General features: G+C 41.6%; 1 protein-coding gene across 3 annotated transcripts in view; it reads left to right on the plus strand.

Moving 5' to 3' along the window:
- Positions 1 to 13,765, plus strand: part of TNIK (TRAF2 and NCK interacting kinase) — a 412,061-nt gene that overhangs the window by 42,158 nt on the left and 356,138 nt on the right. The gene's annotated exons all lie outside the window — the stretch shown is intronic.

Below are 13,765 nucleotides of genomic sequence, written 5' to 3' on the forward strand. Positions count from 1 at the left end.
GTTGAGTAGTTCTTATTGCATCAGATTGGAGCTTGTGATGTCACGTTGTTCTCCTCTCACTTGATGAATGCCAGCTTACTGTCATACGTGCAAAACCCAAGAAATAACTTGGCCCTCTTTCCAGAAGGATAGCCTGAGGCATGTGATGTTGCCTAAGGCACTTCTGAGAGCCCAGTTGGCTGGGGTAGGAGAGGTGTGTAAGTCATTAATCTGTTATTATCAACTGAATGGCATTAGCTCCGGTGATGTAACCTGTTTGTAACAGTTGAAATTGTGGTTGTTCTGGTACCAGGGATTCTGCCTCCTTGTGCTGTGTCCCATGCATAGCACTCATTGTTCTTTGCATTTATCCTAGTTGTGAGATTGGGTTTTGTTCTTTTGGTTTCATGCATAAGAATCCTTTCAAATTGGAAGAAGTAGAGGTTTTAAACAGGGAAGTTTATAGGCTGCCTTCCTTTTATTCAACACATTTTTATTGGGGGCTTCCTATTGTCAGACACCATTCTAAGTGCTGGTGAACTATACAGAGATCTGCCCTCATGGGAGCTTACATTCTAGTGGGGAGACCACTGATAAACGCAGAGAGAAAAAATTTGTCAAATGTCACATAGTGTTAAATACCATGATGAAACGTTACAGAAAGTGTTAACAGAGTATGTGGGGGGATGCTGATGAGATGAGATGGGCTGAAGGCCTCTTTGAGGTGACATTTATGCAGAGGTGTGAATGAAGTAAGGCAGCACGCCATGCAGTGGGGTGGTCCCTGAACAGGTACTCACAGGGAGCATCCTCTGTATGTCTGAGGAGAGCCAGGAGACTGGCTGGGCAGCTGGAGGGCTGTGAGTGAGGGGAGCCTGGTAGAAAACTGGATGTAGGAAGAGTATTTAAATGCAGTCCCTGCTGATATGGTAACAGGAAACTCCTGCAGGTTGGAGCTGTATGCACCTACCTTACTGCAAGAACAAGTATGGAAGACCCTGAAAATGGCTAGTGTAAAAATAGACTTTAACTGAGGTCTCCCACTTAGTCCCGTGTGGTATAAAACTGCATTAAATAGCGTTTGACAATTTTGCTTTTCATTCCTATCTCCAAGGTGATAGTACAAGTACTTTAGCCAAAATACAGTTACCAGTGGGTTCTGCTCCTTCCAGCTGGGCATCTCTTTGTAAAGATGTGCAAATAGTTTTAAATCCTGTGGTGCCATAAAAGGAGCATTGAACTAGGAGTTGGAAGATTTGAACCAACAAACTGGCATGAGGGAAAGCTCTCGAACCTTCTGTAGCATTCCCATTTATCACACTAAGATAAGCCCTCTGGGTGTCTGACGGGGCTGCTGGAAAGATGGAAGGGGATGATGGATTGGATGTGCTTTATAAACTGTGATGCACTCTGCAAGTCTAAGGTATTATTATCATTTAGACCTTTATTATAGTTTCGCTGAACAGCAGCAGTCTATTATCTACCTCTCATCTGAAAGGGGAATGACAAATAGTTACTTCAAGGTAAAATGCTTCTCAAAGAGCAGAGTCTGATCAGTGCACCTTAAAGGACATAATGAATTATTCAGCCGTTCTTCAAACTGGCATATCTGAAGTAAGGAAATGATCACTTTTCACTCCTTTTTCAACCTCCTGGAAACCAGCATGCTCAGTATGAGATCCTATCTGGAGAATCTTCATGAGTTTCAATGCCAGATTAATACACTAGAAACAGCTTTGTGCTTCTTGGAGGAATGGAAGTTTGAGAAGGATTCGTGCATCTAACTGAGGCAATTGGCAAACATTCATTGAATGTCTAACATAGATAGATGCATGGATGGATGGATGGATGGATGGATGAATAGGTAGGTAGACAGAGAAATAGATTAGATGGTTGATGCTCTGGGGGATAGAAAAAATGTGTGAGAAATGGATATTGATGATAATTGTAGCAGACATTATTAAGCACTTATATGTATCTGCATGAATCCTCCCCCAAGCCATAGAAGGTAACTAATATTATTATCCTGTTTTACAGGGGAGGAAAATACTATTTAGAGAGGTTAATTTGCTTGCTCAAGGTCATAGAGCTAGAAAATTGGAGAGCTGGGATTTGACTTCAGATTTGCCCGTTATAAACCTATACCCTTAACCATATATGCTCTCTCAAGCTGCATATGGTAGCACTGGGGAGAGAAGAATTTTCTCTAAGGGTAGTTACATAACAATACTGAACCATGCATATATGCAGTGGAGAGGAGAAGGCCACACATGTAGGACTTTAGAGGAAGAAGAGAATAGATTACTGGGAGCTAAACTGGTCATGGGAGGTGTCTTAGTTTGTTCAGGCTGCTATAACAAAATACCACAGGCTGAGTAGCTTATAAACAACAGAAATTCATTACTTTGAGATCAGGCTACCAGTATGGTTGAGTGAGGGTCCCCTTCCGAGTCACAGACTTCTAGCATCTTTAGGTGGCGAAAGGGACAAGGGAGCTTTTCTGGGCTTTCTTTTTTCTTTTTCCCCTTTTAATTAATTAATTATTTAACATCTTTAGTGGAGTATAATGGCTTTACAATGGTGTGTTAGTTTCTGCTGTATAACAAAGTGAATCAGCTATACATATGCATATATCCCCATATCTCCTCCCTCTAGCGTCTCCCTCCCACCCTCCCTATCCCACCCCTCTAGGTGGTCACAAAGCACTGAGCTGATCTCCCTGAGCTATGCGGCTGCTTCCCACTAGCCATCTATTTTACATTTGGTAGTGTGTATATGTCCATGCCACTCTCTCAGTGGGCTTTCTTTTTATAAGAACACTAATCCCATTCGTGAGGCCCACTGTCTTGACCTAATCACTTCCCAAAGGCCCACTTCCTGATACTATCATCTTAGGAGTTAGAATGTCAACATATGAATTTTGGGAAGGATGCAACCATTCAGACCATATCAGGAGGATGGATGGAAGAAGAGGCCCTTTAGCAGAGACTTAAAAGATTGAGGGGACTGGAATGGGAGAAAATGAACAGGAGCTGGTGCTCAGGGGAACGGGCCGGTGCAGATACAGGAGTGGGAAGGAGCAAGGTATATACAGCCAGGGGCAAGTGGGCTGAGGGGCCCCATCCCTCCTAAAAGGAGAATTCCATATGAGGCATTAGGAGAGATAGGATTAGAACAGAAGCCTGCACCTCTGCTGTGAGGTATAGAGGTGGCCAGGCAGCGGAGCCTGGGTTTTACTCCATTAACATTAAAGATCCTTTCACAGCCCTGAAGCCAGCTAGTGATTTAATGAGAGCTGTGTCTGAAGAGGACTTCACTTGGAATCAGAGGTAAGGACCTACTAGAGTTGAAAAGTTTGGATATGAGTAAAAATATATTTTTGTATGATGTTATTACATATTTATGTATCTCTAGGGAAAAGGAAAAGGAAAATGTGTACTGATTCCTTGCGCTATGAACACAGGCTATACAGTCCCTCTCAGAGTTATACTCAGTCCATGTTTAAAAGGGGGTCAAGGCTGTAGAGAGGGAGCCCTGTCTAAGGTACAATCTCCCTGCTGGGCTTGGCAAGGGGTGTTCGTGTTCCTGATGATTCTCGGTTTCCTCCTCTTTCTTGTGATTCATTTGTGTGAGCCTAATCATTTTCCCTCTGGTCTGCATAATAAAAATAGCTATTATTTGTTGAAAACTTATGTTCTGAGAATTCACAGCAACTGAAAGAATTAAGTGTTCTCTGTTTTGTTGATTAGGAGCTGAGGCTCAGAGAGGTTAAAAACTAAAGTCACATAACTAGCACAGTAATTGGTGGCGTTGGGAATGATACTAGCTTATGTAGTCAGAAAACTCCTGTTTCTTCTTCCATCTTTGCGGTAGTTAAAGAGTATGAACTTAATTGTTGGCCATCCCTGCCCCCTTGCTTGCTAAGTGCTCTAGGGCAGGCTGTTAAATGTATTTGCGCCTCATTTTCCTAATCTGTAAAATGAGGATAGTCATAGTATCTACCTGGCATGTTATAAGGGCTCAAGTAATAGCTCTTTCATGATTAATTTTTAAGTATTATTTTCTATCACCAAATCCTTGTGTTGGCTGTAACTCTTTGGTGCTCGGAAAAAGGCTCCAATTCTGGCACAAAGGAAAAAGGAACGTCTTTGAAAATTCATTCCAGTTTGTGCATATTAATTTGAAAACTCTAATTAGCTGTCTATTTTTTCCCCGGGATTTTCTTAACCCAGTTTCCATGTCGATGCTGCACACCCTCTTCTCTGTACCCATCACAGGGATCGTCAGCTGCTGCTCCGTGGTGGACTCTGGATACTTAAAGTTGGTGAAGCAAGAACTTGATGTTGCCTCACTGTCAGTCTTGCCTTGTCCTCAACAGGGAAGAACTGCCTCTCCCCAAAGTGAAAAGGGTCATTCCAGCTGTCCTACCTTATTTGGACCTTGCAGGGCAAGGACAAACTCAAGTGCCTTCAGGATGGTTTGAGATTTCTAGAGAAGTTACTCAGCAAATTTCTGGCTATTATGTAACCAGCCAAGCCAGGCAAAAAAGCTACCTACCTGGTAGCAGTTATCAGGAGAGGGGGAAGACAAGATTCAGAGAGTACCAATTCCCACAGGGCTTACTAGTCATCTAAAACTGAAAACTCATCTCCTTGTCCTTTGTGTGTTCTTTAGGGCCTAGAACGCCAGAGATATTCATTAATGAGTCACTGGTAGGGATAAGCTTTGGTGTAATTGCTAAGTTGGCCTTTCCAGGAGTTACTTCTTTCTTGCCTGACTTTAAGGAGCAGTTTTATATACATATATATTCTCCAGTACTGGTAGTATTGATTTCTGGGTCTAATTTAAAATAACCCAAAGTATTCCTGCTCATCTCAATGACTGTTCACAACAGGAATTCAAACACAAGTTTGCATTGCTAATGTTCTGAAAATCTGTCCAGTACTAATTATCCATTCATTTCCACTTGGAAGACCAGCAGAAGAAGATGAGCAGTGAAATCTTAACAGCAATCAAAATTTGAAATTAGGGCTTCCCTGGTGGCACAGCGGTTAAGAATCCTCCTGCCAATGCAGGGGACACTGGTTCGAGCCCTGGTCCGGGAAGATCCCACATGCAGCGGAGCAACTAAGCCTGTGCGCCACAACTACAGAGCCTGCGCTCTAGAGTCCACGAGCCACAACTACTGAAGCCCATGTGCCTGGAGCCCATGCTTTGCAACAAAAGAAGCCACTGCACCGCGTTGAAGAGTAGCCCCCGCTTGCCGCAACTAGAGAAAGCCCGCGTGCAGCAACGAAGACCCAACGCAGCCAAGAATAAATTAAAAAGTAAATAAATCCTTTAAAAAAAATTGAAATTAAACCTATTGCAGCTCCATGAAAATACTAATGGTATTTGTTTGCCCAGAAGACATGATAGCACTTGCAAGAGGTATGTAAATTTGATGATTGTCAGTGATTAGAGCCAACTCTTTTACTTCTCTTTCTTTCTAATAACTTGCCCAGCCTTGGAGATCGGCAGTGAAATGAAAACACTGTAAATAGCTAACTCGCATAATTCACCAATACCTCTTTTTATTTCCCAGCAACAAGATTGTGATAACCTGGGGGTGTGGGCATTCACATGTGCAGAAATCTGATCCACTGGCGCTCACTCTGCCATCAACCCTTTGTTTGTGATGGAGACCATGCAAGACTGAGTGTAGTGTGTTAATGCTGGCTTCAGTTCTCCTGTTGAGAAGTAGGGTCTGTACCTCCTTCCCTTTGAATTTGGGTGGGTTTGATGACTGCTTTGCCATGTAAAATATGGCAGAAGTGACTCTGTGTCAGTTTTCTGGGCAAAGGCTTCAAGAGAACGCAGCCTCCACTTTCTGTGTATTGGAACACTTGGTCCATCTAAGAAGTCTGAGTACCCTGAGACTGCCATGCCGTGAGGAAGCTCAGGATACTTGTTTGGAGAGGTTGCGTGGAACAGAGATGCCAATCAACCATCTCAGCAAGGTGCCAGACATATGGGTGAAAAGTCTTCAGATGATTCCAGCTTTAGCTGGGAAGTGAGAGCCCCTAGAACCATGAAAGATAATAAAAAATGTTATTTTAAGCCATTAAGTTTTGGGGTGGTTAGTTATCCAGCATTAGATAACCAGAACAGGGGGATGTTTTATTCTTTACTGTCAGAGGAGAATAGATGCTTTTGATGATCTAGAATTGAGTATTTCTGTTTCTATAGTCAGATGCTGGGACCTCTTTAGATTGATGTTATCAGGGTTCTTTTGAGTTTCCTAGAGGACCAAAGAACCCTGTATAAATTTCTGCTCCTTATTGCTGGATTCTAATTTCTTTTTATTTAACTTCACCTTACTTGTTTGTACAAAGTTGTGGTGAATATAAGTTTCCATTTCTCTGGCATAATATCCATGAAAAGCTAGTGTTGCACTGGCCAGAAGAAACACTGGGACAGGTAGGAAGAACCTAGAAATTGGCAGAAAGGAGAGAGTAAAAATCATTGAAAATGCTGCTTGTACTAAAAAATGGAGAGAGAGAGAGAAAACTCCAGAAGTTGTGGTTTTGACTTTTTTTTAACATTTGGCATGAATGAGAAGACAATTCAAAGTGACTGGTTCCTCTGAAACCCCATGTGGCGTGTATGGTGTTTAGGGGACCAGAAGACAAGGTCCCATCCTAAGCTTTGTGTGGGTCCATCCAGTGCATCATCTTCTCAACCATATGGGTAATGAGGGTCGTGGAGACCTTTGTTTGGTCTGTTTATTTTCAACAGCTTGGAATTGAAGACTATATATTATATCTAAAGTTTATATGTGGCCCTTCTATGAATCAGTTAGTCAGTGGAAATACATATCAGTAAAATAATGTTAGCGCTTTTCAGATTTAGTGTTTAGCTTTCTCTTTTCACTCATAGGTGATGGTAGATTGAAATCCTGTTTTCCTCCAGATAGAGAAAGTGCCAAGCACTTTGCTAGGTATTGAGGATTCTCAGGCAAGTTTCATTCCAGAGGAACTCACAGTGCTTTTGTTTTTGACTCTTGTTTTTAATTCCACTGTCCGTTTTCCAAACATCTAACTCCTTTTGAACGTTGGTGCAAGGACAAACAAATATCAAGTTGCTTGCTGCTAATATTTGTCTTTAGCATTTCAAATTCAGGTTTTCCCAAATTTTACCCCAGAGTATGAGCACAGAAATAAAAGCATTAATTAACAGCACAAAATGAAAATGAAAATAGCTACAAAGCACGGTTTAGTTCCCCTTGGGGGATACTAATATAAAAGTATATCAACATGTAACAGTAAACAGTGGGTTAGAAAGATGCTTCTTACCCTTATTCCATGAAATTCAGTTGTGTGGGAGAAGTACTGATTGGTACTAATAACTATATTTCTTAATATTTGTATATCGGTTTAAAGCTTTCACATACATTAGCCTTTGTCAGTTTGCAGTCAAGAAAAGTGAAATTTAGAGATGTTTTGCTGGGCATACTACTGGTCTGGGGCTCAGCCAGACGGGAGGTTAAGAGAGAGTGGAAGAGGCCTGATAAGTGTTCTATGTCTGGTGCATACCAGAATCTTTAACATGTCATTTCATTTAATTATCACGACAACCCGCTGAAGTAGGTACTGTTATTGCCATTCTCATCTGACCATCGAAGGAACTAGGGATCAGGTAGATGAACACAACTGAGGCAGCTAATGAGGGCCAGAGCCTGGGTCTGATCCAGATCTGCCTGCTTTCTGGTGTCTTCTGTCCCAAGAGTAGAGAGTCTCTGTCTTGGGACACTTAGAGGCAGAATGAGTCTGACACTCCTTTCCCCAAGCTCGCTTGTTGTAGAGGTCTCCTTGGTCTCCTTGTCAAAACTTCCTTTCATGGCTAAATGAGCCACTGTGGTCTTCTTCCTTCCTTGAAGCTAAAGCTTTCCTTATTAAATAATATGAGAAAGATTAGGTTTCCTTAAATGAATGATCCACTTTTGCAAAATGTTCCAAATTGAGTGGGGGAAGAAAAACCCCTACTGTAGGATTTTAGTTCTCTATGTAGACTTTTTCTCTCCCTTCTGTTTAATGAAGAAATAGAATTTATACCAGGTACAGGACAAAAACATAATGTGAGAGATGTTATGTTCACTTTGTCCTTTTTTTTAGAAGAAGCTGCCACCAAAATGATTTCAATGGAAATTGTATCTTGTTGTGATTCTTATCATCCTGTTAGGATTTTCTCTTTCATCTTTAGTGGTTCCTGGGCATTGTTGTATCAGAATGAGTGCTTCAGAGTAGGTGTGTCCTTCACTGCAGGTTGTGAAAGCTGACTCAGAACCATAGTGGCTGAAGGGGTTGGAGACAGGAAGCAGCCGTGAGGCACCTGAACTGCTTCCTTTCGGAGTGGTCAGATGACACTGTGGATGCTCCCATGGGCCTGATGAGATGGGTGGGTGCAGCTCATGGCTCTGGGATGCTCATATGTGTCCCATACTGGGAGATGTGGGTGTCTCAGCGTGCACACTTAAGGGAGCTGAGCCACAGCAGGAACCACACAACACTTGTGAGAGTAAAGTTAAAAACATTAAACCTCTGGATGTTTCTGTTCCCTTGGAAAATGGAGATAAAAGTTCTCCTCTTCTGCTGAAGGGCATTTACTGAGTGCTGATTTGCAGAGGGGAGGCGCTGCTTCCCTGCCTGCCTTCTCTCTTCTGCCAACGGAGAACAGAGTTTGGGGGAGTATCTATCTCCCAGCCTGTTTAAGAGGCTATGAACCCAGTAAAAATTGCTGTATTTATAATGGTGGCCAATTGTCCCCCTAACTGCATTGCATTAAAAATGAGGGAAAGTGGACCAAAGCAACAACGCAATTTTCATTTTACAAGTAAAAGAGTTTCTAAATTTGGAACAGAACTGTGGAAAGTTAATAGAGTCTTAGTGGTGTTGAAGGTCATCTGGATGGATGCTTGCTTTTTTTTTTTTAAAACTTTTTATTTTATATTGGAGTAGAGTTGATTAACAATGTTGTGTTAGTTTCAGGTATACAATAAAGTGATTCAGTTATACATATACATGTATCTATTCTTTTGTTTTCCTTTATTGGAGTATAATTGCTTTACAATGGTGTGTTAGTTTCTGCTTTATAACAAAGTTAATCAGCTGTACGTATACATATATCCCCATATCCCCTCCCTCTTGCTTCTCTCTCCCACCCTCCCTATCCCACCCCTCTAGGTGGACACAAAGCACCAAGCTGATCTCCCTGTGCTATGCGGCTGCTTCCCACTAGCTATCTATTTTACATTTGGTAGTGTGTATATGTCCATGCCACTCTCTCACTTCGTCCCAGCTTACCCTTCCCCGTCCCCGTGTCTCAAGTCCAATCTCTACATCTGTGTCTTTATTCCTGTCCTGCCCCTAGGTTCTTCAGAACTTTTTTTTTTTTAGATTCCATATATATGTGTTAGCATACGGTATTTGTTTTTCTCTTTCTGACTTACTTCACTCTGTATGACAGTCTCTAGGTCCATCCACCTCACTACAAATAACTCAACTTCGTTTCTTTTTATGGCTGAGTAATATTCCATTGTATATATGTGCCACATCTTCTTTACCCATTCATCTGTCAATGGACACTTAGGTTGCTTCCATGTCCTGGCTATTGTAAATAGAGCTGCAATGAACATTGTGGTACATGACTCTTTTTGAATCATGTTTTTCTCAGGATATATGCCCAGTAGTGGGATTGCTGGGTCGTATGGTAGTTCTATTTTTAGTTTTTTAAGGAACCCCCATACAGTTCTCCATAGTGGCTGTATCAATTTACATTCCCACCAACAGTGCAAGAGGGTTCCCTTTTCTCCACACCCTCTCCAGCATTTATTGTTTGTAGATTTTTTGATGATGGCCATTCTGACGGGTGTGAGGTGATACCTCATTGTAGTTTTGATTTGCATTTCTCTAATGATTAATGATGTTGAGCATCCTTTCATGTGTTTGTTGGCAATCTGTATATCTCACACACATATGGTCACCTTATTTTTATTTTTATTTTTTGGGTGTACTCGGGCCTCTCACTGTTGTGACCACTCTCGTTGTGGAGCACAGGCTCCAGACGCGCAGGCTTAGCGGCCATGGCTCACGGGCCCAGCTGCTCTGCGGCATGTGGGATCTTCCCGGACCGGGGCACGAACCCGTGCCCCCTGCATCGGCAGGCAGACTCTCAACCACTGCGACACCAGGGAAGCCCTGGTCACCTTATTTTTGATAAAGGCGGCAAGAATATACAGTGGAGAAAAGACAGCCTCTTCAATAAGTGGTGCTGGGAAAACGGGACAGCTACATGTAAAAGAATGAAATTAGAACACTACCTAACACCATACACAAAAGTAAACTCAAAATGGATTAAAGACCTAAATGTAAGGCCAGACACTGTAAAACTCTTAGAGGAAAACACAGGCAGAACACTCTATGACATAAATCACAGCAAGATCCTTTCTGACCCACCTTCTAGAGAAATGGAAATAAAAAACAGAAATAAACAAATGGGACCTAATGAAACTTCTAAGCTTTTGCACAGCAAAGGAAACAATAAACAAGATGAAAAGACAACTCTCAGAATGGAAGAAAATATTTGCAAATGAAGCAACTGACAAAGGATTAATCTCCAAAATTTACAAGCAGCTCATGCAGCTCAATATCAAAGAAACAAACAACCCAATCCAAAAATGGGCAGAAGACCTAAATAGACCTAAATAGATATTTCTCCATGTATCTGTTCTTTTTCAAATTCTTTTCCCAGTTAGGTTGTTACAGAATATTGAGCAGAATTCCCTGTGCTATACTGTAGGTCGTTGTTGGTTATCTGTTTTAAATATGATGCTTGCTTTCTTTTTATGACATTCCTGCCAAGATAGTCATCATCCCCTGTGCCCACCTTCCCCCCTTTTCATCACTGGCCACTGTAGACAGCCACCCTAGTTCTCTTTGACTTCTTTCGCCCACTTTCTTCAGCTCAACGACTCTTTCTACTTTTCCTTACCCCACTAAACACCAGTGGAGACCCCTTCCCCCAGTCAGGAGGTCAGGCTTCCTGACCTTTCCTCCCCGACCCGTCCTTGAGGGGCCTCTCCCTATCCTCTTCTACTTCTCCCCAGTTCCATCCCCTCCACTGAGCGTGACTGGGAGGCCTCCTCCACTCCCATTCTGCCTCTCTCCCCCGCTTTGCTCTAGGTAAAATCTTTTGCTGTCTATTATGATCCTTGTCAGCAACCACTGTGCTACCTAATGTGTTCAGTACAGACTCAGTGAATTGAGGGCTATCGCACTTCTGCATGCTTCCATTTTCCGTCTGTGAAGTGGGGATGTGGTCACTTACTCTGGCCAGTTAATTGGTGGGATGTTTTCTAGAGAGTCTTTGGCCCGTGATTGCTCTGTGTGCAGTGTCTGCTGCATGCCTCAGAGCTCTGGGTTCTGTTCAACCCCCGACTCTCTGGTCATCTTGCTGCAGATCCCTGCCAGGTACTCACCCTGGCATCTGATTTCTGTCATCTAGGGAGGCACTGTAATGGAATAGCCATAGCGTTCTGCGATGGAGGACTGTCTGCTGGCAGCAGGGACCACCGCCGAACCAATAGCAAGTGCCTGCTGTGTTGTTTTCTTCTAGCTCTTCTTTGGTCATCCATCATTGAATACCTAATTATTAACTCGGCTGTGTGCTTGTGATCCTGGTATTATATACCCCAATATACTTGCCAACCTATGTTGTAGCATCAAACATAAATTATCACAAAGTTTAGGCCGCACAGTTTTACTAACGGCTGCGTTTTCTCCAGCCCTTTATAGTCTTAGCTCTGTAGAGCTATGGTTCTTCTGAGGAGTCAGATGAGTGATTTCTTTGGCTGTAGCTCAGGGTTTTCCTTAAATTCTTACTTACCCTCAACTTGGCCTGTTTTTTTCAACATGAGCATGACTCTTGCGGCGTTCTACTAAACTAGTGCTATTTGACAACTGTGAATTTTTATTTTAAGTAGTGTTTCCTAGCAGGGTATCATACTCTTACTTCTGGAGATTAAAATTGGTTTAAAAAAATAGAATTTTGGGATGCTCTGTGGCAGCTGTAGAGGAGAAAATCTCTGCGTCTTCTGCACTGGTTATCAGTCATGGCCAGTGTAATCCGCTACATGGAGTAGACTAGAGTCAGGTTCTCCATTTTCTATTTTGAGTTGTTTGAATTAAATGGATCTATTTTCTCCAGATTGCTGTTTTACCCAGTGGTTGCCTGTATGTCAGTGTTGCTCTCATCTTTCACCAAATTGGTATTTGGGAGTTCTTTGTACATTTACTTCTTGAGTCTTTTCAAGATACACACTGGTAAACTAAGAGTAGAAAAATTTTAAGACCGTCACGCCGTCCAAACAAGATGGTCAAGTGTCTTACATGATTATTTCAGGGTTACTTTGTTTCCACAGAAAACAAGGGCTAGAAAATTGATAACTTATTAAATGCCCCTTACTTGAGTAATTGTTAAAATACTTGTTAGTTCGGCAAAGGACTAGTTATAGGATTGTTTCTATACTGTGAGTTCACTTTTACCATTCAACAGAATGGTTATATGAGGGATGCTGACTTATATGTTATTTACAAAGCTAAAGAGAACATTTCTTTGTTTATCTAAAGCATTCCACCTACTGGTTTTTCGGGTGATTTATCTCTTTTTTCATGATTTGTCTTTCAATTTAATTGATTATAAGTTTTTCCTACAAAGTTAGACTGCCTGCATTCAAATCCCCACACTTACTAATGTGTAACCTTTAACACATTGCTTACCCCTTTCTCTGTCTCTATTTCCTCATGTGTAAAATGGAATAATGACTCTGCCTACCTCTACCAACCCGTGTGGGCTTATAAAGTCAGCTTTATTGATTATTTTTTTTAATTGTACTGTTCTGAGGACCATTATATCTGACCTAATGATTTAAAAAGAAGATGCTGGGTTTCACATTTCTAATTGTGTTAAAGGTTTGAATTGAGCTGATATGTTATAGGCTTGGCATAGAGGAAATACTATCTAGAGTAAGTACTTAGCTGAGTGGAGAAACTGCTGGCCTGGCAACCAAAAAGTCCTGGTCTCCACCCTAAGTTCTGTCAATTATGTGCTTGGAAAAATCACTGCTCTGAGCCTTAGACTCCTTGTCTGTGCAAATGGGGAAAATAGTATTTTCCTTGCCAAGCTTACAGGACTCATAAGAGAATTAATTAGCATAATCAATGAGAGAACATATAGGAACTCTTTTTTTAAATTAAACTGTGCACTCTGCAGTTGTGAAGTAGATTTGACTGAAGGCTGGCAGGAATTCGAGATTCCTCAGATTTTCTTTAGCTCATTTAAAAAAAAACAACTCAAGACTCAAACTATCTTTAGTAACAACCAAACATGTGTGAGATCAGATTGCTCATGATTTCTTAATGAGTGTGTTATGAAGATTCATTAAATTAATGAACTGATGAAAATTAGTTGCAGTGATAGGAAATAAAGTTGGCAAGTTTTAATTTTTATTCTTTTTACTTATTCCTTGTTCCTGAGAACAGTGGTTCTCAGAGGCTTTTGGAAATATGGCATGTGGGAGGGGGTGATTTTTGTTGTCATGATGAATGGGGCATTATAATGGCATTTGATGGGCAGTGGCCAGGGATGCTAACCTCCACACAATGAGCAGGGCAGTCCAGCTTAACAAAGAATTGCCCTGCTCAAAATTCTAATAGTGCCCCCATCAAAAACAACTTGTTACCTGATTTCT

Source organism: Monodon monoceros, unplaced genomic scaffold (genome assembly GCF_005190385.1).
Source record: "Monodon monoceros isolate NGI ecotype Baffin Bay Population unplaced genomic scaffold, NGI_Narwhal_1 Super_Scaffold_11, whole genome shotgun sequence".
NCBI classification, from domain to species: Eukaryota; Metazoa; Chordata; class Mammalia; order Artiodactyla; family Monodontidae; genus Monodon; species Monodon monoceros.